The sequence below is a fragment of the Theropithecus gelada genome, chromosome 14 (assembly GCF_003255815.1).
Source record: "Theropithecus gelada isolate Dixy chromosome 14, Tgel_1.0, whole genome shotgun sequence".
In the NCBI taxonomy this organism is placed as follows: Eukaryota; Metazoa; Chordata; class Mammalia; order Primates; family Cercopithecidae; genus Theropithecus; species Theropithecus gelada.
The window spans coordinates 48,198,988-48,219,274 of NC_037682.1; the positions used below are offsets into that span (position 1 = coordinate 48,198,988).

General features: G+C 44.8%; 1 protein-coding gene across 2 annotated transcripts in view; it reads right to left on the minus strand.

Moving 5' to 3' along the window:
- Nucleotides 1-20,287, minus strand: part of NUCB2 (nucleobindin 2) — a 92,245-nt gene that overhangs the window by 65,836 nt on the left and 6,122 nt on the right. The window contains exons 2-3 of one of the 2 annotated variants that reach the window (XM_025357964.1): nucleotides 12,747-12,893; nucleotides 4,613-4,807 (exon numbers count right to left, since the gene is read on the minus strand). The gene's annotated coding sequence lies outside the window, so the exon portion shown is untranslated. Of the gene's footprint in view, nucleotides 1-2,272; nucleotides 2,373-3,987; nucleotides 4,086-4,612; nucleotides 4,808-12,746; nucleotides 12,894-20,287 lie in introns of those variants that run through there. The other variant, XM_025357966.1, reaches the window with a different exon arrangement.

Sequence of the window (20,287 nt, forward strand, 5' to 3'; positions counted from 1 at the left end):
CCCAAAGCCTAGAATTACAGGCGTGAGTCATCATGCCTGGCCTTACAGTCATTTTTGAAAGGCCACATTAGAGCTCTTCTCTGAACACTGCCAGAACCAAAGTCCTGACGCAGTTATAGGCCAATGAAAGCAATGCATCCAACATAATCTCTTCCTTCCAATCTTAAATCAGAACTGTAGCAAGAGACTCAGGCTTCCTTCTCTAAGGCACTACCTTGTGCTAGGAAATGTGGATTGCTGCTTCTTACTATCAGTGTTACAAATCTAACGATAAAACAGGGTAGCGTGAAGAAAAATAAATGGCTTTTGAGTTTCTCCATGGCACCAGTGTCAAGGGCCACAGATAGCCTGGTGCTCACCTCCATTTTCCCTTTGAAAATGAAAGTCAATAGGAAAGTGAGGTTCAAATAAAATATCAAGTGTATGACCAGCTGAGCTGGACTACAGCTTTTCCCTGACCAAGACATTAGTATAGATCTTAGAGCCTCTGTTGTCTACATCTGTAAAAAAGGACACTCATCAAGGAAACTATTTTATCTCCTTTTTTCCAGTCTTAACAATGGGTTGGAGTATCCTAGATTATAGGCTTATGAAAAACAGATCTGTATCACTCAATAAACATATTATTAAAATTATAATCTCTTTATTATTTACATATGCTGTACTTCAGATAATTAAAATACACTGCCAAAAAAAAAAACTCTGCCAAGGCCAGGTGTAGTGGCTCACGCCTGTAATTCCAGCACTCTGGGAGGCCGAGGCGGGCAGATTGCTTGAGCCTAGAAGTTTGAGACCAGCCTGGACAACATGGTGAGGCCTCTTCTCTACAAAAAATAAAAAATAAAAATGAGCAGGGTGTGATGGCATGCGCCTTTAGTCCTAGCTACTCAGGAGACTGAGGTAGGAGGATCACTTGAGCCTGGCAGTTCCAGGCTGCAGTAAGCCATGATCACACCACTGCACTCCAGCCAGCCTGGGCAACAGAGCAAGGCCCTGTTTCAAAAAAAAAAAAAAAAAAAAAAAAAAAAGGCTCTGCCAAAAATAAAATCAAGTAACTACTATGTGAACTTCTATTAGGCTGCTTTAGGATTTTAGAATCAGAGAATTCTAAGATCAGAAATAATCTTGGAGGTACAGTAGTCCTCCCTAATCTGCATTTCACTTTCTGCAGTTTCAATTACCTGAGGTAAAACAAGATATTTTGAAAGATCACATTCATATAACTTTGATTACAGTGTATTATTATTTATTCATTTTATTATTATATATGTATAGCAAAAAACATAGTGTATATAAGGCTTGGTACTATCTGTAGTTTCAGGCATCCATTGGGACCCTTGGAATATATCCCTCTAGGATAAAGGAGGACTACTGTAATCTCATTCAGCCCTACTTTTATAAAAGGTTATAAATACAGAAGGAAGTTAACTGACTTTGGCCAAGTTCATTTGGCAGAGCCCGTACTGGAATCTGGCCATGAAATTCTAACTAAATATACTTTTCACAACATCATGGTTGTAAAAAAAAGTTTTGATTGAAAATAATTAAAATGATTGAAGTTTTTCCTTGAATAAATTATTTGAAATGGTTAGTAGCCTGTTTTTTGTTTTGTTTTTGAGACATAGTTTTGCTCTAGTTGCCCAGGCTGGAGTGCAATGGCGCGATCTCGGCTCACTGCAACCTCTGCCTCTCAGGTTCAAGTAGCCTGCCTCAGCCTCCTGAGTAGTTGGGATTACAGGTGCCCGCCACCACGTCTGGCTAATTTTTGTATTTTTAGTAGAGATGGGGTTTCACCATGTTGGCCAGGTTGGTCTCGAACTCCTGGACTCAAGTGATCCACCTGCCTCAGCCTCCCAAAGTGCTGGGATTACAGACATTAGCCACCATGCCTGGCCTAAAGGATTATTTTCAATACATTTTTAAATCCTGCACTTGATTCTGCCAGCAACCCAGTACTCAAAAAGGTATTTTGTAGACCCCAGCCTTCAAAAGGGTCCTTAGAAAGTGGAAAGTAATTTCAATATTATTCTAAGTAACGCAAAATTAGTTTAGTATGTGTTCAGAGATTCATAACATACCCCAAAACAAAAAAGACATCTGAATTGATGTTATTGATATTAGTGCCCATAATTAATAGTGTTTTGAAAAGTACCCTAATTGTCTTAATTGTGCATTTTATCTCAACTGTTTTTCACAGAGCACAAACCAACTTGGCAAAAAGCATGCTGAAAGGATATATACAAAATGTGTGATATAAACAATATGTACGTACCTTGGGAGAGCAAAGAAAGGTAAACACAACACAGACAGATTCGACTCTTAGAAGATGGGTCGGCCAGGCACGGTGGCTCACGTCTGGTAATCCCAGCACTCTGGAAGGCCAAGGCAGGTGGATTACCTGAGGTCAGGAGTTCGAGACCAGCCTGGCCAACACGGTGAAACCCTGTCTCTAATAAAAATACAAAAAATTAGCTGGCTGTGGTGGTGGGTCCCTGTAATCCCAGCTACTCAATGGTCTGAGGCAGAAGAATCCCTTTAATCCAGGAGGTGGAGGTCGCAGTGAGCCAAGATTGGGCCATGGCACTCCAGCCTGGATGACAGAGTGAGACTCCGTCTCAAAAAAAAAAAAAAAAAAGAAAAAAAGAAAAAAAAAATGGGTAAAATTTGGATAGACAGAGATGGGCATGAGTAAGCACATGGAAACAGAAATAAATTTTTGACTCCTTTAAATTTCTAAAATTGTCTAGTTAAAAAAAAAAAAATTGACCCCCTACTACAAAGGTAGATGAAATTACGGAGAGCCTGAAGACCATGATGAGAAATGGAAGTTTCCATGTTCATCCTAATTATAACAGTGATATTATTTGAGATTTCATTTCTAATTCTAAATTTCCAAAATTTTAATTTTTGACCCTATTAGCTCAGGAAGATTTGTGGAAATATTTGTTCAACATTTGTTGAACTTATTCAAGTTTCAAAAAACAAGAACATTCCTTAAAGCATCTCTCTCATCAATTCTTTAAACTTTCCCATAGGGAAAGTCCACAATCTCCCTTAAACAAAATTCACTATCAGAAATATTTGCATTTAACCTGCCCCTAGTTTTAAACCAAGGTAATAACTTTTAGTGTTCATACTCGTCCATGAATTTAACAGAGCCTTCTTAGCAGACTTATATGGTAGCACTAGCTTGTTCAATTGCATAAAATGTACATTATTCAATTTAGGAGTTTAGTGGACACAGAATTTCAAGAGGTTCTGTCTCTCAAAAATCATAATGGTTCCCGTTCATTTTCATTCCCTCATATTCTCTCTCTCTCTCCCCTAGCCATTTGATACTGTAAAATAATTGTCATCTAAGACCGTTGCAAACATCAACCACAGTAACCACATTTGCTCACTGAGTTACCACTTAGCAGGTGCAAAAAGGAAGTATTCTATTTCTCATCTTCTAAAACCAAAAGGGTTCATCTCGTACCTAATTTGTAACTTAAGGGAAAAGGATATCACGACTGATACTAACTTTCTCCTAAGTGTCAGAGGTTGCCGGCTTAACCAGACCGGAGAAGAGCAGGATCCCCGGGCCTAGCTTTGCTCAGCGGCGCAGGGAAGCATCGCCTGGAATTGGTGGGTGTCCCTCCTCACTAGTGGGCACCCGCTCGCCCATCGACCTGCCCAAACCCGACGGGACCCCGCCAGGGTCTCGGCTCGGCACCTACCCTCTCCTGCTCCCCGCCAGGAGCCAGCCACCCTCCTCGACCCCGAAGAAAGCTCGCGTGCCCTGCCGCGAGTGGAGCAGAAGGAACCCAGCGCCTCCGGCTGGCGCTGGGAGCCCCCTCCCCGCCGCTGCCCCGCCCACTGCACGGCCCCCGCCATCCTCACTGCTCTGGCAAGGCAGGCGAAGACCTGAGCCTTATCTCCGGACCCCCCCACCCCGCAACCTCCCGCCGCGCTGCTCCGCACCGACCGCGCAGCCACCGGCCTTACCTGGCCGGGTCTCGGTGAGCGAGGCTGCGCCTGCGGCTTGCGTCCAGCGCACAAACCTGTCCTCCAGCCCCCAGCCCACTGCTCCGCTCTGCCCGCCTCCCGCCGCGCGAGCCCGCCTCCTGGCTGCCATGGCGACAGTTCCCACACCCTGAGGCCGCTGATTGGTCCGGTTCGGGATTGCTGACGACGCCGATTGGCGGGAGCAGGGACACGGCCGCTCCGTGGAGCCTGGAGGCGGGCGGTGGGGAGCGCCGAGGCTATGGAGCCTGGGGGGAGGCTGAGCCAGGAGGGACGTGGCGCTCTGAGATGCGGGCTCGGGAGGCCGCGCCTCTTCCTTCCCTAGCTTTCCCGGAGAAGCCTGTGGAGCAGGACCTGGGCGGGTGAGGTGCCGTCCCGAGACCCGGGCAGAGGCCCAGGGATCGCCTCTCTCTTGGCCGCTGGCCTGCGCCTGCAGCGCCCACGCGGGTCAGAGAATGGCTGTCAGGCCCATTCTCGCCCACAGGCCTCGCTCGGCTCTGACACCCCGGTCCTCCGTCTTGGCGGGAATCTTACTGGCATTTGTAACCGCACCCACCCCCGTTATGCTGGGCCCTCGGTCACTGTGGTTTAACTGTTATTTACCCACATTTTCTCTCGTCGATTCGCAGACAGCTCTTTCCTCTGCATCCTCCCCCAGAGAACAGACATCTGCCTCAAACCCTTCATTTTAAAGTGGGGAAACTGAGGCTCAAAGATGCACATGGGTAGCTTGAGGTTTCCAGAAGCTTTTGGAGCCACAGGCTGTTTACGAAGTTTCATTCTGCCAATTAGTTTTTTTCACCTGAAAAATTGGTATCATATACCTTAGGGTTATTCACGAAGATTGAATGAGATAACATTGCCAGGAAAACAGTACAGGCCAGGCATGGTGACTCACCCTGTAATCCCAGCACTTTGGGAGGCCAAGGCAGGAGGATGGCTTGAGCTCAAAAATTTGAGACCAATCTGGACAACAGTGAGATCCCATCTCTACAATAATATTTTTTTCTTTTTTATCTTTACCACAATGATGTTTCACTCTGAAGAAAATATTTAAAAATTTGCCAGGCGCTGTGTCACACATCTGTACTACTCAGGAGGTGGAGGCAGGAGGATCACTTGAGCTCAGAAGGCCGAAGGTGCAGTGAACCATGATCATTGTGCCACAGAGTGAGACCCTGTCTCAAACAAACAAACAAAGAAACAAAAAAAACACACACACAGAGTACAGAATCTGCCACATAGTGTGTTAGCAATGAAAGTTTCTGTTATCTGGAAGTATTACCAGGCAGATTGCCTCTGTTGCACAACTGGACTCTGTGTGCCCCTAACTGTATGATTTGCGAGTTATTTAAGTGCTCTGTGCCTCCATGTCCTTGTTTGTAAAATGAGGATAATAATAGTACCCTCCTACTTACAGCATAGCAAATTAATTTAAAAAGTGGCACATTGTAAATTTTCAATAAATGTTAATTAACTATTCTCAGATTAGTGGCTGAGCTGGGACTATAACTTAGGTCTCTGGATTTCAACCCAATCGTATTTATTTATTTATTTAGAGACAGGATCTCCCTCTGTTGCCCAGGCTGGAGTGGAGTGGCGCAATCTCAGCTCACTGCAGCCTCAACCTCGCAGGCTCAAGCAATCCTCCCACCTCAGCCTCCCAAATAGCTGGGACTACAAGCGCACACCACCACGCCTAGCTAATTTTTTGGCATTTTTTGTAGAGATGGATTTTTGCCATGTTTTCCAGGCTGGTCTCAAAGTCCTGGACTCAAGCGATCTGCCCGCCTCAGCCTCCCAAAGATTAGAGGCGTGAACCACCACACTTGGCCTCAATTATCTTTACTAACACTTCTCATCCACATACATAGATCAGTACCTCAAGGTTAAGCTCCTTTTTGAGGTTCAGGAGAAGAGGACCCTTGTCCATTTTATTTATCCTTTTTGAAGTTCAAGAGAAGACTACACTTGTCCATTTTATTTAAATCAAGATCTTAATCTATCTGCCTTATCATCATGAAAGTCCAGGAATGTTGTGGCACTACCTCAGCTGAAGGGTTAAGCGCAAAGGCAAATGTAAGGAAATAGTCATATTTGGCTCTAATGGATAAATTGAAGAGTAAAGGCACTAGAGAAGAAAGGATATTCAGGAGGATATTCAGGTTAGCGGTATAGGAAAACTAAATTTCAATTTGAAAAACATGGGAAATTTTATTATCTAGGTTTTGGTTATATATAATTAGTAACCATTGGTAGTGTCAGATCAGAAGACCATACCACATCCTAACACTACAAAACACTAGAACTAGACTGTAAACACATTGAAGGCAGGAACTATCTTGTGCATGTTTATTAGCTATTATCTAGCACAGATGAACACACAGTGCCTGAATTAGGCATTAAAACTTAGGATAGGCCAGACAGGTAGGTGGCTCACACCTGTAATCCCAACACTTTGGGAGGCTGAGGTGGGCAGATCACTTGAGGTCAGGAGTTTGAGACCAGCCTGGCCAACATGGTGAAACTTTCCTGTCTCTACTAAAACTACTAACATGGTGAAACCCCGTCTCTGCTAAAAATAGCTAAGTGTGGTGGTGCATGCTTGTAATCCCAGCTACTTGTAAGGCTAAGGCAGGAGGATCGCTTGAATCAAGGAGGTGGATGTTGCAATGAGCCAACATTGCACCACTGCACTCCAGCCTGGACAACAGAGCAAGACCCTGTCTCAAAAAAAAAGACCTGTGTTGGGCCCAGTGGCATATACCTGTAGTCTCAGATACTCAGGAGGCTGAGGCAGGAGAATAGCTGGAGACCAGTTCTGGGCTGTAATGTGCTATGACAACTGGGTGTCTGCACTGTTTGACATTAATGGGGTGAACTTGGCTGGGCACGGTGGCTCACACGTGTAATCCCAGCACTTTGTGAGGCTGAAGCCGGCAGATCATCTGAGGTCAGGAGTTCAAGACCAGCCTGACCAACATGGCGAAACTCCATCTCTACTAAAAATACAAAAATTAGCCAGGCATGGTGGCAGATGCCTGTAATCCTAGACACTTGGGAGGCTGAGGAGTATGGCTTGAACCTGGGAGGCAGAGGTGGCGGTGAGCACTGTTGAGATTGCACTGTTGCACTCCAGCCTAGGACAAACAAACGAACAAACAAAAAAGTGTGAACTCCTAGGAGCAGGAGACTGATGCAGGGCAGGAAAGCCCCAAAATTGAGGGTTCTTGGCTTCACCCAGGAAAGAATTCAAGGGTGAGCTGGTGGTGTTAAACAGCAACTTTTATTGAAGCAGCAGTACACGGCAGCAGCAGAGGTACTACTCCTTGCAGAGTAGGGCTACCCTGTAGGCAGTGTGCCCAGAGCAGCAACTCAGAGGCAGTTCTGCATTCCTGTTTATACTGATTTTATTTTATTTTTATTTTTATTTATTTATTTTTTTTTATTATTTATTTATTTATTGAGACAGAGTCTCACTTTGTCACCCAGGCTGGAGTGCAGTGGTACAGTCTCAGCTCACTACAACCTCCACCTCCCGGGTTCCTGCTTCAGCCTCCTGAGTAGCTGGGATTACAGGCACCTACCACCACACCTGGATAATTTTTGTATTTTCAGTAGAGATGGGGTTTCACCATGTTGGTCAGGCTGGTCTCAAACTCCTGACCTCAAGCAATCCACCCACCTCGGCCTCCCAAAGTGCTGGGATTCTAGGCATGAGCCACTGCATCTCGCCCTATACCCACTTTTAACTATATGCAACTTAATGGGCAGTTTATGCAGAAATTTCTAGAATGAGGGTGGTATCCTCCAGGTTGTCAGGTCATTGCCACAGAAAGGGGCCATAACTTCAGGGTGTTGCCATGGCAATGGTAAACTGACATGGCACACTGGTGGGCATGTCTTATGGGGAGGTGCTTCTGCTCCAAACTTGTTTCAGCTAGTCCTCAATTTGGTCCGGTGTCCAAGCTCTGCCTCCAACATTGAGTTCTGCCTCCTGCCTTAGTACCACCAGGTTGCCTAAGGAGGCGTAAACAGGTCCAGGTTGGAAACAGAGCAGGTCAGAAATTCCTCTGCTGATCAGTAGTGGGATCACGCCTGTGAATAGCCACTGTGTTTCAGCCTGGGCAACATAGCAAGACCCTGTCTTACCTAAAACAGTTCATTTGTGTGCACAATTAGAAAAAGCTGCTTTTAGAACCAGATAAATTGAATGGGAGACCTTCTTTATGTTTGTCCTGGTTTCAGTCAACTAAAACCCTTTTTTTCCCCCTTTTCTTTTAGAGGTAAGGTCTCACTATGTTGCCCAGTTAGTCTCGGACTCCTGGCATCAAACAGCCCTCCCACCTCAGCCTCCCAAAATGCTGGGATTACAGGCATGAATCACTGCACCTGGCCTACGCCTGTCTCTACAAAAAGAACTTTTTTAAAATTAGCTGGGAAAGAATCCACAGACCCTTTGAAAGATGCAGCAGGCTGCAGCCTACTCTGTGAGACAGGTGAAAAACTGTAAGTTCCCAGAGTGTGAGAGGGGGAGAGTCTTCCTCCAAGCACACATTCCTACCAGGGAATCTGAAAATCTAGTCCACAGGAGAAGGCTTCAACCCTACCCAGAGCTGGAATGGATTTAGGGAGTGGCGTGAAATAAATAAACGTAGAAGCAGTAGTGGGAAGTGCCTTGTAGGCATTCCCAGTCTCCACCATGAAAGGAAGGAAGCCATTCCTGACCGTATCTTACAGGGGCCCTCGGGGAAGTCAAACTCAGGGAGGGGTCACAGGGTGAAGGAAGCTCCCAACTGAATTTTATGATATAATCTGGAGTGGTGGTGAACTCCCTTGAGCAGAAACCAGGGGGCAAGCGAGAAGTGTGCAGGAGACACAAGCATACATGCTGGGTGCTCAGCCTTACCAGCAGATAGGGAAGGGCATGACCTGAAAGCTGTGGTTTCAGGTCACAGTGTGCACAGACTGCCTGGATCTAAACTCAGTGCTGTTAGCAGGGCACTGAGGGAGCAAGACCAGCCTTGCCAACTGCATGGGAGCTGGGTGAGGCTTGCTGCTGCCTGCTACTCCCCACTCCCTTTGTGAACTCATGTGTGGCAGAGGCAGTTATACTCCCTTCTGGAACAAATGGAAACACATCCCACAACACTGCCAAAAGCAATCTACAGATTCCATACAATTCCCATCAAAATACCATCATCATTCTTCACAGAACTGGAGAAAACAATCCTAAAATTCATATGGAACAAGAAAAGAGCTGCACAGCCAAAGCAAAACTAAGCAAAAAGAACAAATCTGGAGCCATCACATTACCCAACTTCAAACTCTACTACAAGACTACAGTTACCATGGTGGCCTTCGCCTGTAATCCTAGCACTTTGGGAAGCCAAGGCGGGTGGATCACCTGAGGTCAGGAGTTTGAGACCAGCCTGGCCAACATGGTGAAACCCTGTCTCTACTAAAAATACAAAAATTAGCCGGGTGTGGTGGCAGGCACCTGTAATCCCAGCTACTTGAGAGGCTAAGGTAGGAGAATCATTTGAACCCAGGAGGCGGAGGTTGCAGTGAGCTGAGATCGTGCCATTGCACTCTAGCCTGGGGGACAAGAGTGAGACTTTGTCTCAAAAAAAAAAAAAAGACTATAGCTACCAAAACAGTATGGTACTGATATAAAAACAGGAACATAGACCAGTGGAATAGAATAGAGAAAAATGGCCAGCCATAATGGCTCACACCTGTAATCCTAGCAGTTTGGGAGGCTGAGGCTGGTGGATCACTTGAGGCCAGGAGGTCAAGACCAGCCTGGCCAGCATGGTGAAACTCTATCTCTACTAAAAGTACAAAAATTAGCCGGGTGTGGTGGTGGATGCCTGTACTCCCAGCTACTGAGGAGGTTGTGGTGGGAGAACTGCTTGAACCCGAGAGGCGGAGGTTGCAGTGAGCTGAGATCACACCACTGTACTCCAGCCTGGGTGACAGAGTGAGACCCTGCCTCAAAAAAAAAAAAGAAAAAAGAAAAAAAAGTCAAAAAACAATAGATGTTGGCATGGATGTGGTGAAAAGGGAACACTTTTACACTGCTGTTGGGAATGTAAATTAGTACAACCTCTATGGAAAACAGTATGGAGACTCCTCAAATAACTGAAAGTAGAACTACCATTCAATTCAGCAATCCCACTATTGGGTATCTACCCGAAGGGAAAGAAGTCATCATATGAAAAAGATACTTGCACATGCATGTTTACAGCAGCACAATTCTCAAGTGCAAAGACATGGAATGAACCTAAGTGCCCAGCAACCAACAAGTGCGTAAAGAAAATGTGTTATATATACATTATGGAACAGTACTGATTCATAAAATGGAACAAAATAATGTATTTCGCACCAACTTGGATGGAGCTGGAGGCCATTATTCCAAGTGAAGTAACTCAGGAATGGAAAACCAATTATCATATATTCTCACTTATAAGTGGGAGCTAAGCTGTGAGGACACAAAGGTAGAATGATGTAATAGACTTTGGGGACTCAGAAGGAAAGGTTGGGAGAAGGGTGAGGAATAAAATACTACATATTGGGTACAGTGTATACTGCTGGAGGACTGGGTGCACTAAGATCTCAGAAATTATCACGGAAGAACTTATCCACGTAACCAAAACCTACCTGCACCCCAAAAACTATTGAAATAAAACACTTTCAAAGATAAAAAAATGGCCAGGCACAGTAGCTCATGCCTATAATCCCAGCACTTTGGGAGGCCAAGGCGGGCAGATCACCTGAGGTCAGGAATTCAAGACCAGCCTGGCCAACATGGTGAAACCCTGTCTCTACTTCAAATACAAAAAAATTAGCTGGGCATGGTAGTGCACACCTGTAGCCCCAGCTATTTGGGAGGCTGAGGCAGAATCGCTTGAACCCGGGAGGCTGAGGTTGCAGTGAGCCGAGATCATGCCACTGCACACTCCAGCCTGGGCAACAGAGTGAGACTCTGTCAAAAAAAAAAAGAAAAGGAAGGGAAGGGGAAGGGAGGGGAGGGGAGGAAAGGAAAGGAAAGGAAAGAAAAGAAAGAAAAGAAAAAGAAATACCACCTTGCAGAATAAATAAAACCCCAGCACTGAAAGTCTTGCTGCTAGGAACAACGCATGCTTTGGAAGCACCACCCTTTGTGCTTTGTTGGGGGAAACCAGTTATGTGGAAGCACTTGTGGATACTCAAGAGTGTGCATGGGAAGGAACGAGTGTAACACGGGCAGGGCAGGGACCAGTGGACTTTTTGTAAGCTTTCAGCTCAATAAAATGAACCCATGTGGTAAAATAATAACAATAAGTAAAGCTAAAACTTGAAGGTTTAGCACTGACAGAGAATCTCCTGGTGGGAAAGAGGTCTAAAGAACATGGGTCAGACTCGGTGGCTCACACCTGTAATCCCAGCACTTTGAGAGGCGGAGGCAGGCGGATCAGTTGAGGTCAGGAGTTTGAAAGCAGCCTGACCAACATGGTGAAACCCCATTTCTACTAAAAATACAAAAAAAAAAAATTAGTAGGATGTGGTGGTGCATGTCTGTAATCCCAACTACTCAGGAGGCTAAGGCAGGAGACTCGCTTGAACTCAGGACATGGAAGTTGCAGTGAGCCAAGATCATGCCATGGCACTCCAGCCTGAACAAGAGAGTGAGATTCTCTCAAAAAAAAAAAAAAAAAAAAAAAAGCAGCAACAACAACAACAAAACCATAGTCACTACCTTGTATATTCCAACTGCTCTATAATACTAATTAAGACAAAAAAAAAAAAGAACATAGTCACTACCTTGGACAAGGGAAAATACATAAGCTTTGGCATCAGAATTGGACCCCAACCCTGGCTCTACTGCTTATTACATGTGCCTGGTTTTGAGTTAGTTCCCTAACTCTAGGCCAGGTGCATTTTCTAGCAGAGTAGTTGTTCAAGTCTGGAAAGAGTGAATCTAGGAAGTATAGTGGTTAAGAGTGTGAACAATGAAACCTGTCCACCTGGATTAAAAACCCAGCTCCATTCATATTAGCTAATGGCCTCCAGCAAGTCACTTAACCCCTCTCTTTAAAGCACAGCTTTCCCACTTGTAAAATGCAGGCAACAATAGTTCAAGCCTCATATAGTTGTGGTAAGGATTAAATGAGTTTATATTTGTAAAGCAGAGGGTGCCCGGAGCAAAGTGCTTTATTAATGTCTAATAATATATTGGTCTCCGTTTCCCAACCTATAACCTGGGGATAATAATGCTGAACTAACTGTAAGGATTCCAATGATACGTGTAAAGTGCTAGAAAAGTGGCCAGATGCGATGGCTTATGCCTGTAATTCCAGCACTTTGGGAGGCCTAGGCAGGCAGATCACCTGAGGTCAAGAGTTGGAGACCAGCCTGGCCAACATGGTGAAACCCGGTCTCTACTAAAAACACAAAAGTTAGCTGGGCGTGGTGGTGAGCACCTGTAGTCCCAGCTATTCAGGAGGCTGAGACAGGAGAATTGCTTGAACACAGGAGGCAGAGGTTTCAGTGAGCTGAGATCGCCCCACAACACTCCAGCCTGGGCCACAAGAGCGAGACTCCATCTCAAAAAACAGAACAAAACAAAGAAACACCAAAAATAAAAAATAAAAAACCCAAAATAAATAAATAAATAAATAAAAATAAAGTCCTAGTGAGGAGATGTCCAGTAGCTTTTATTTCTGTTCCCCACCTCGCCCCTACTTCTGCCCTGTTACCTTGGAAATCTTGTCTGATTACTGCTACCTCTGCCTTCAAGTTGTCTCTTGCTCAGCTTGGTGTAAGTAATTGATTCCTTGATTTCCTTGATTTCAAGAGATTTCTTGATTTCCTTTGGCTCAGCTGAGAAACTCAAAATGTGTTTGCTAGAGGCCAGAAGAAAATAAAAGTGAAACAACCCCAGAGAACCAGCTGACGCGAACCCTGACCCGTATTACATCTCTTTCTACTCTAGGGTGAAAACAATGGTTTCGAGGAGATTCTGGTTTTCTAAGACTTCAGTTCCCTTCTCACTTCCTTTTTTAGGACGCTGCAGAACATCAACTGGCCAATTAGTTACAAAATCAAATTCTTCATTGTGTTAAGAAAAGGGAAGAGGGGCTGAGTGTGGTGGCTCACGCCTGTAATCCTAGCACTTTAGAAGGCCGAGGCGGGCAGATCAAGACCAGCCTGGCCAACATGGTGAAACTGCGTCTCTACTAAAAATACAAAGATTAGCCAGACATGGTGGCACATGCCTGTAATCCCAGCCACTTGGGAGGCTGCAGCAGGAGAATCACTTGAACCCAGAAGGCAGAGATTGCAGTGAGCCAAAATCGTACCACTGCACTCCAGCTTGGGTGACGGAGTGAGATTCCATCTCAAAAAAAAAAAAAAAAAAAAAAAAAAAAAGGTTAGAGAGAGGGAGAATACTTACTTCCAAGAGACAGTAAGTAGTCAGAACCTAGAAAACTCAGGGTAAACTTTTCTGGGGAGCTACGACTTACTGTTGTTGTTGTTGTTGTTTTTATTAAGGTCAAGATCAGGGATGAGCAAACAATGGCCCTTGGGTCAAATCAACCCATTACTTGCCATTACTTGTTTTTGTTGACAGTCTTATTATAACACAGCAAATTTCAACATCTGTCCATCTTGTGTATGTGTTATCTATCGTCTCAGGCTGTTTTCACACTACAATGGCAGAGTTAAATAGTTGTGACAGAAACTGTATGGCTCTTGGCCCCTTACAGGAAAAAAAAAAAAAAAAATTACTAACCTCTGGACTAGATAATTCACCCAGGATCATATTTTCAGTATTCTCAGTGCAGAAATTCCTTACCTTCATCAAATCCACTAATGCATGGCTTCTCAATCTTTAATGTGCATTTAAGTCACAGCAGGAACTTATTAAAATGTAAATTCTAGCCAGAGGTCTGGTGTTGAACACCTGTAGTCCCAGCTACTTGGGAGGCTGAGGCAGGATGATCACTTGCTTGAGCCCAGAAGTTCAAGGTTACAGTGAGCTATGATCATACCAGGGCACTCCAGCCTGAGTGACACAGACTGAGACACTGTCTCTAAAAAACAAAACAAAACAAAACAAAATGTGTTAAAATGTAACCAGACATGGTGGCTCAGGCCTGTAATCCCAGCATTGTGGGAGGCTGAGGTAGGTGGATCTCTTAAGACCAGGAGTTTGACACCAGCCTGAGCAATACGGCAAAACTCGTCTCTATTGAAAGTACAAAAAATTAGCCAGGTGTGGTGGCAGACATCTGTAGTCCCAGCTACTTAGGAGGCTAAGGTGGGAGAATCACCTGAGCCTGGGGAGGTGAGGCTGCAGTGAGCTGTGATGGCACCACTGCACTCCAGCCTGGGTGACAGGAGTGAGACCCGGTCTCCAAAAAATAAAATAAATCCAAAGTCTGATTCAGTAGATCTGCAAGGAAGCCTGAAATTCTGTTTTCTGACAACCTCTGAGGGGTACCAATAAGGCTGTTTCCTGGATCCACTTGATCCCATCAATTATCTCATCATTCCTGCCCCCCCCCCCCCATTACCCAGCTTAATTACTCTGGTTAATCAGTAAAATCACTCCCATACAAATATCAACTTCCTTGCCTTTCTTTCCCTCTGCTGCTCTCACCTGACAGAAACCCAACCTTGGATGAACCCAACATATACCTTCTTCTTGTTTGTGCCATGCAGCTCTACATTGCAGGAGAAAAATCACTGGACCTATGTCTCCAAATTCACGGTCATCAATCTCAGACAGACCCTAAGTACTGCCCAGCAACTTTCCACTTTCTCTCTCCCACACCCATAATGACCATTCCATACCTTTCCTTACTCCTCAAACCTCCCATTCTTCCTTCACACTCATTTCAGAGGTGATCCTGAGTCAGCTTTGTTGAGAACCTCTTTGTATCAGTTAAGGAACTCCTGTTTTAAAGCAGGATTTCTCAACACTAATGACATTTGAGGCCGAGTAAGTCTTTGTTGTGGGGAGTTGTTCTGTGCGTTACAGGATGTTAGCAGAATCCCTGGTCTCTACTCACTAGATGCCACTAACATCCACTGCCAGTTGTCAACCAAAAATATCTCCAGACATTGCCAGAGATCCATTGAAGAGTACAATCTCACCTGGCTGAGAACCACTGGTTTAAATAAACAGAAACCAACTCCAGCTGGAGATTTATTGAGAGGCTAATGGAGTAACTCATAGATAGACCTTGAGTAGGATACAAATCCTAGGGGCTGGAGATCTTCAGCCTTCTTTCTGGAAGTTGTCATTAGGTTAGTTCCTTCTGTCTTCGGGTATTCCTGATTAAGTTTCAAATTCTCAGTAGGAAGAATCTAAGTCCTGTTTGGGTCAGGTGTTCACTCCTATAGCCTGGAGAATAGAGTCTGTGACTAGCATAAACCTAGGAAGAGGTATTCAACAGGAAAAAAGTAATAGCCACCATACTTCCTTTGTATTATGTATCTATATTCTGTTAAAGTGACATAAAACTGGCTACAAAGACTTCAATAAATTGGAGTTTATTTTTCTGTGATAAAGAAATACATCTGTCGGAGGCAGTTTTTCCCCTGTGTTCAGCTGCTAAGTAATATCATCATAGCCTCTCTGCATTCCTCAGCTCTGACTTTTCATCTTCAAGCTTATTGCCTGAGGTTGAAAGACAGCTAGCATACTTCCTAACATCATGAGTCATGACCACATTCAGAAATAGGAAACAGGCTGGGCATGGTGACTTACCTCTGTAATTCCCGTGCTTTGAGAGGCCAAAGTGGGAAAATCACTTGAGGCCAAGAGTTCAAAACCAGCCTGAGCAACATAGCAAGACCCTATCTCTACAAAAAGAAAAAGAAAAAGAAAAAAATTAGCTGGGCATAACAGCACTTTGAGACCCCATCTCTACCAAAAAAAATAAATTAAATGCAGAAATGAGCCAGGTGTGGTGGTGTGCACTTGTAGTCCTAGTAAGGAAACTGAGGTGGGAAGATCGCTTGAGCCCAGGGGCTCAAGGTTACAGTGAGCTATGATTGGCCACTGCCCTCTGGACTGGGTGAGAAAGTGAGACCCCATCTGTACAAGAAAAAAAAAAAAGTGAGGCGGGGCCAGGCACAGTGTCTCACACCTGTAATCCCAGCACTTTGGGAGGCCAAGGTGGGCAGATCACCTGAGGTCAGGAGTTCAAGACCAGCCTGGCCAATATGGTGAAACCTGTCTCTACTAAAAATACAAAATAAGCTGAGCATGGTGGTGGGCGCCTGTGATCCCAGCTACTCAGAAGGCTGAGGCAGGAGAATCACTTGACTCTGTCTCAAAACAAAGGAAAAAAGGAAAGAAAGAAAGAAAAGAAAAGAAATTGAAACACTTGGGATAGGAGATGGGGGGATGCAAGGAGGCAGCAAAAGAACCTTTTATGTAAGAAGTTCCTTCTCCTTTTGTTAGTAAAGGAAAAACTGTCACAGAGCCACCCCCACACACCACCCCACTCCCACCCACCAGCTCCAGCAAACAAGCCTTAAAGTTCCATTGACTAGAAATAGGTTATATGACCATTCTCCTGGTACAAGGTATGATAGGAAAGTTAGTGTCTGGCAAAGAAAGAGGAATGCAGTCATCATGACTGGCTTACACCAATTACAATGAATCCCCTAAGTATGGACACACTGCTACCCCCACACCAAATTTTGGTTCTATTAACAAGGAAAAAGAGGGTCTGGCTCTTAGGCAATCGTGCAGTTTTTGCCACGTCTTCCCGATACAAAATCCCCAAACACTCATGATTCTGTACCCATGTCCTCTTTCCTTCCTTCTGTAACAACAAAAGGCAGTCCCTTTACCTATACTCTGAATTCCATTCCCCTCACCTCTCAAGGACTTCACTCCTTTATTTGGCTATTGCCTTTCCTTCCTATATGATGAATCTTCCCCTGGTTACAGAATCACATTCCAGGCATACAAACATGCTATAGGAGTGTCTTCCATCTTTTAAAAATCCCCTTCCCTATGGATAAAGAAATGTGATAATGCAAGCAGAGTAAAATTTTAAGTAGAAAATTTAGCAATTTTACTGCAAAATTCTTTCAACTTTTCTATATGTAATTACATACTTTTTATAATGTAATGTGGGAAATAAAAGCTGTTCCTTGACCCCAAATCCCTCTCCAAATTTCCCTGCTTATTGTTCAAATTCATTGAAAAAGTTCCTTCCCCTAGTTACTCACCTCTCTTTTCCTCTTATTTATACTAGTCTGGCTTCCCTTTTCTCCAACAGTATACTGAAGTTGCTCTTTTTTTTTGAGATGGTATCTTACTCTGTCACCCAAGCTGGAGTGCATTGGCACAGTCTCGGCTCACTGCAACCTCTGCCTCCTGGGTTCAAGCAATTCTCCACCTCAGCCTCACAAGTAGCTGGGATTACAGCCACTCGCCACCACCCCTGGCTAATTTTTGTATTTTTGGTAGAGACGGTGTTTCACCATCTTGGCCAGGCTGGTCTTGAACTCCTGAGCTTGTGATACATCCACCTCAGCCTCCCAAACTGCTGGGATTACAGGCATGAGCCACTGCGCCCGGCCTATTATTTTTATTTATTAAATTTTTTATTTATTTTGTTTTGTTTGAGACACAGTCTTGCTCTGTCACCCAGTGAGCCGCACAATCTCGGCTCACTGCAACCTCTACCTCCCAGGTTCAAGTAATTCTAGTGCCTCAGTCTCCTAAGTAGCTGGAATTACAGACATGAGCCACTGTTCCTGGCCGAATTTTTTTTTTTTATTTCCTCAAGACAGAGTCTTGTTCTGTCATCTGGGCTGAAGTGCAGTGGCTGGCTACAACCTCTACCTCCTGGGTTCAAGCAATTCTCCTGCCTCACCCTCCCAAGTAGCTGGGATTACAGGTGCCTGCCACATACCCGGCTAATGAGATTGCTTTTATTAAGGTCACCTTTGAGTGGACACTTTTCTGTCCTCATCTTACTCAACTGCCCAGCAGCACTGTTTGCTGCTGACTCCTCTCTCAAAACACTTTCCTCTCTTAGCATCTGACACCACTCTCTTCTAGTTTTCTTTCTACCTTTCTAGATAATCCTTTTCAGGCTCATTTGCCATCTTCTTCTTCATTACCCAACTTCTAAAAGATAGAGTGTCCCAGGGTTGGTTCTGGGACCTCTTATCTGTCCACAGCAAATTTTTTTCACAGGAGCACTATTGGCATTTTATGTGAGACATTTCTTCATTGAGCAGGATTTCTCGTGCATTGCACAATGTTTTATATTCCTAGATTCTACCCACTAAGTGCCAGTAGTATCTCCTTTGTCCCTGCAGTCAATGTGACAACCCAAATTGCTTTCAAACAATCTCTAGAAAAGTGACACTTCTCCAAGTGAAGAACATTCTCCTCTTTCATTCAGTGGTGCGAGCCAGTCCATAAACCATACACCTACCATGTACAGTATATGTAAATTCTCAAATATCTCTGGCCCAAACTTCTCTTAGGAAATTTAGACTATCTTTAACTATCTACATTTTTATCTGGATGGCCTGTTGTGGAAGGTCAATAAATATTTGATGAATTAATGATCTAATTAACTATCTTAGTCCCTCTTTTTTTGTGTGTGACAGAGTGAGACTCTGTCACCAAAAAAAAAAAAAAAAAAAAGCTGGAGTACAGTGGCATGATCTTGGCTCACTGCTACCTCTGCCTCCCGGGTTCAAGCGATTCTCCTGCCTCAGCCTCCCAAGTAGCTGGGATTACAGGTATCCACCACCAGGCCCAGCTAATTTTTGTATTTTTAGTAGAGACAGGGTTTCACCATGTTGGCCAGGCTGGTCTTGAACTCTTGACCTCAGTGATCCACCCATCTTGGTCTCCCAAAGTGCTGGGATTACAGGTGTGCGCCACTGTGCCCAGCCTGTCCCTCTTTTGTCTAACACTAAATTGATCTTCTCATGCCTGTTGTTCACTGTGGGAGACCAGGAGATGTGCTGCTCAGACCCCCTTTCAAGAAAGGACCTGCTGCCCAGCTGTAGGAGTGTGGTTAGCTGAGAGTCTCTAGCTGTTACTGGCTTTAAGGTCTACCTCAGCTCTACAGCCAAAGTCACACTCTTCTTAGCATGTAGTTAAGTCATACTCTTCTTGGGCAGGTTTCCAGCCAATGAGTGGGCAAGGTGGTAGTTCATGGGTCTAGTCTAACACAGAACCCCTCCAACCGGAAATTTTTGCTCAGGAACCCCTCCATTGAGCTGGCAGAGACTTTGTCAGGTTTACATCATCATCTGCAAACTCTCCCTGCACAATTCTGCTTCTGTCCCTTTTCCTACACAGGTATTACTCCCCTGATAAGCCTTTGGCACACCTAACTCTGTCCTAGGATATGCTTCCCAAACAATCTGCTCTGCACTCTCTCTATCCTTCTCATTTTAATAATTTGTATGCATTCAGTTGATCAAGCTAACCCCCTACGAGTCATCTCTGATTCTTTGTTTTCCTTCATACCACATATTTGCTTCATCAGCCTCAAAAGGTTCTGTTGATTCTACCTCTAAGGTACATAATCAATCTCTCTCTCTCTCTCTCTCTCTCTCTCTCTCTCTCTCTCTCTCTCCCCCTCTCCCTCTTCCTCTCCCTCTCTCTAATAACCCAGTCTCAGTTATCATCATATCTCAATGGAATACTGTGAATAGCCTCCAAATTACTGTCCTACTGTCAATTTGGCATCCATTCTTCACGCAGCAGTTGGAGCAATGCTTTAAAACATAGCACTACTTGCCACGCACGGTGGCTCACACCTGTAATCCCAGCACTTTGGGAGGCCGAGGTGGGTGGATCATGACATTGGGAGTTCGAGACCAGCCTGGCCAACATGGTGAAACCCTGTCTCTACTAAAAATACAAAAATTAGCCGGGCGTCGTGACACGCGCTTGTAATCCCAGCTACTTGGGAAGCTGAGGCAGAAGAATCGCTTGAACCCAGGAGGCAGAGGTTGCAGTGAGCCAAGATTGTGCCACTGCACTCCAGCCTGGGCAACAGAGTGAGACTCTGTCTCAAAAGAAAAAAAAAAAAAAGGGCCGGGCGCGGTGGCTCAAGCCTGTAATCCCAGCACTTTGGGAGGCCGAGACGGGTGGATCACGAGGTCAGAAGATCGAGACCATCCTGGCGAACACGGTGAAACCCCGTCTCTACTAAAAAAAAAATACAAAAAGCCGGGCGAGATGGCGGGCGCCTGTAGTCCCAGTTACTTGGGAGGCTGAGGCAGGAGAATGGCG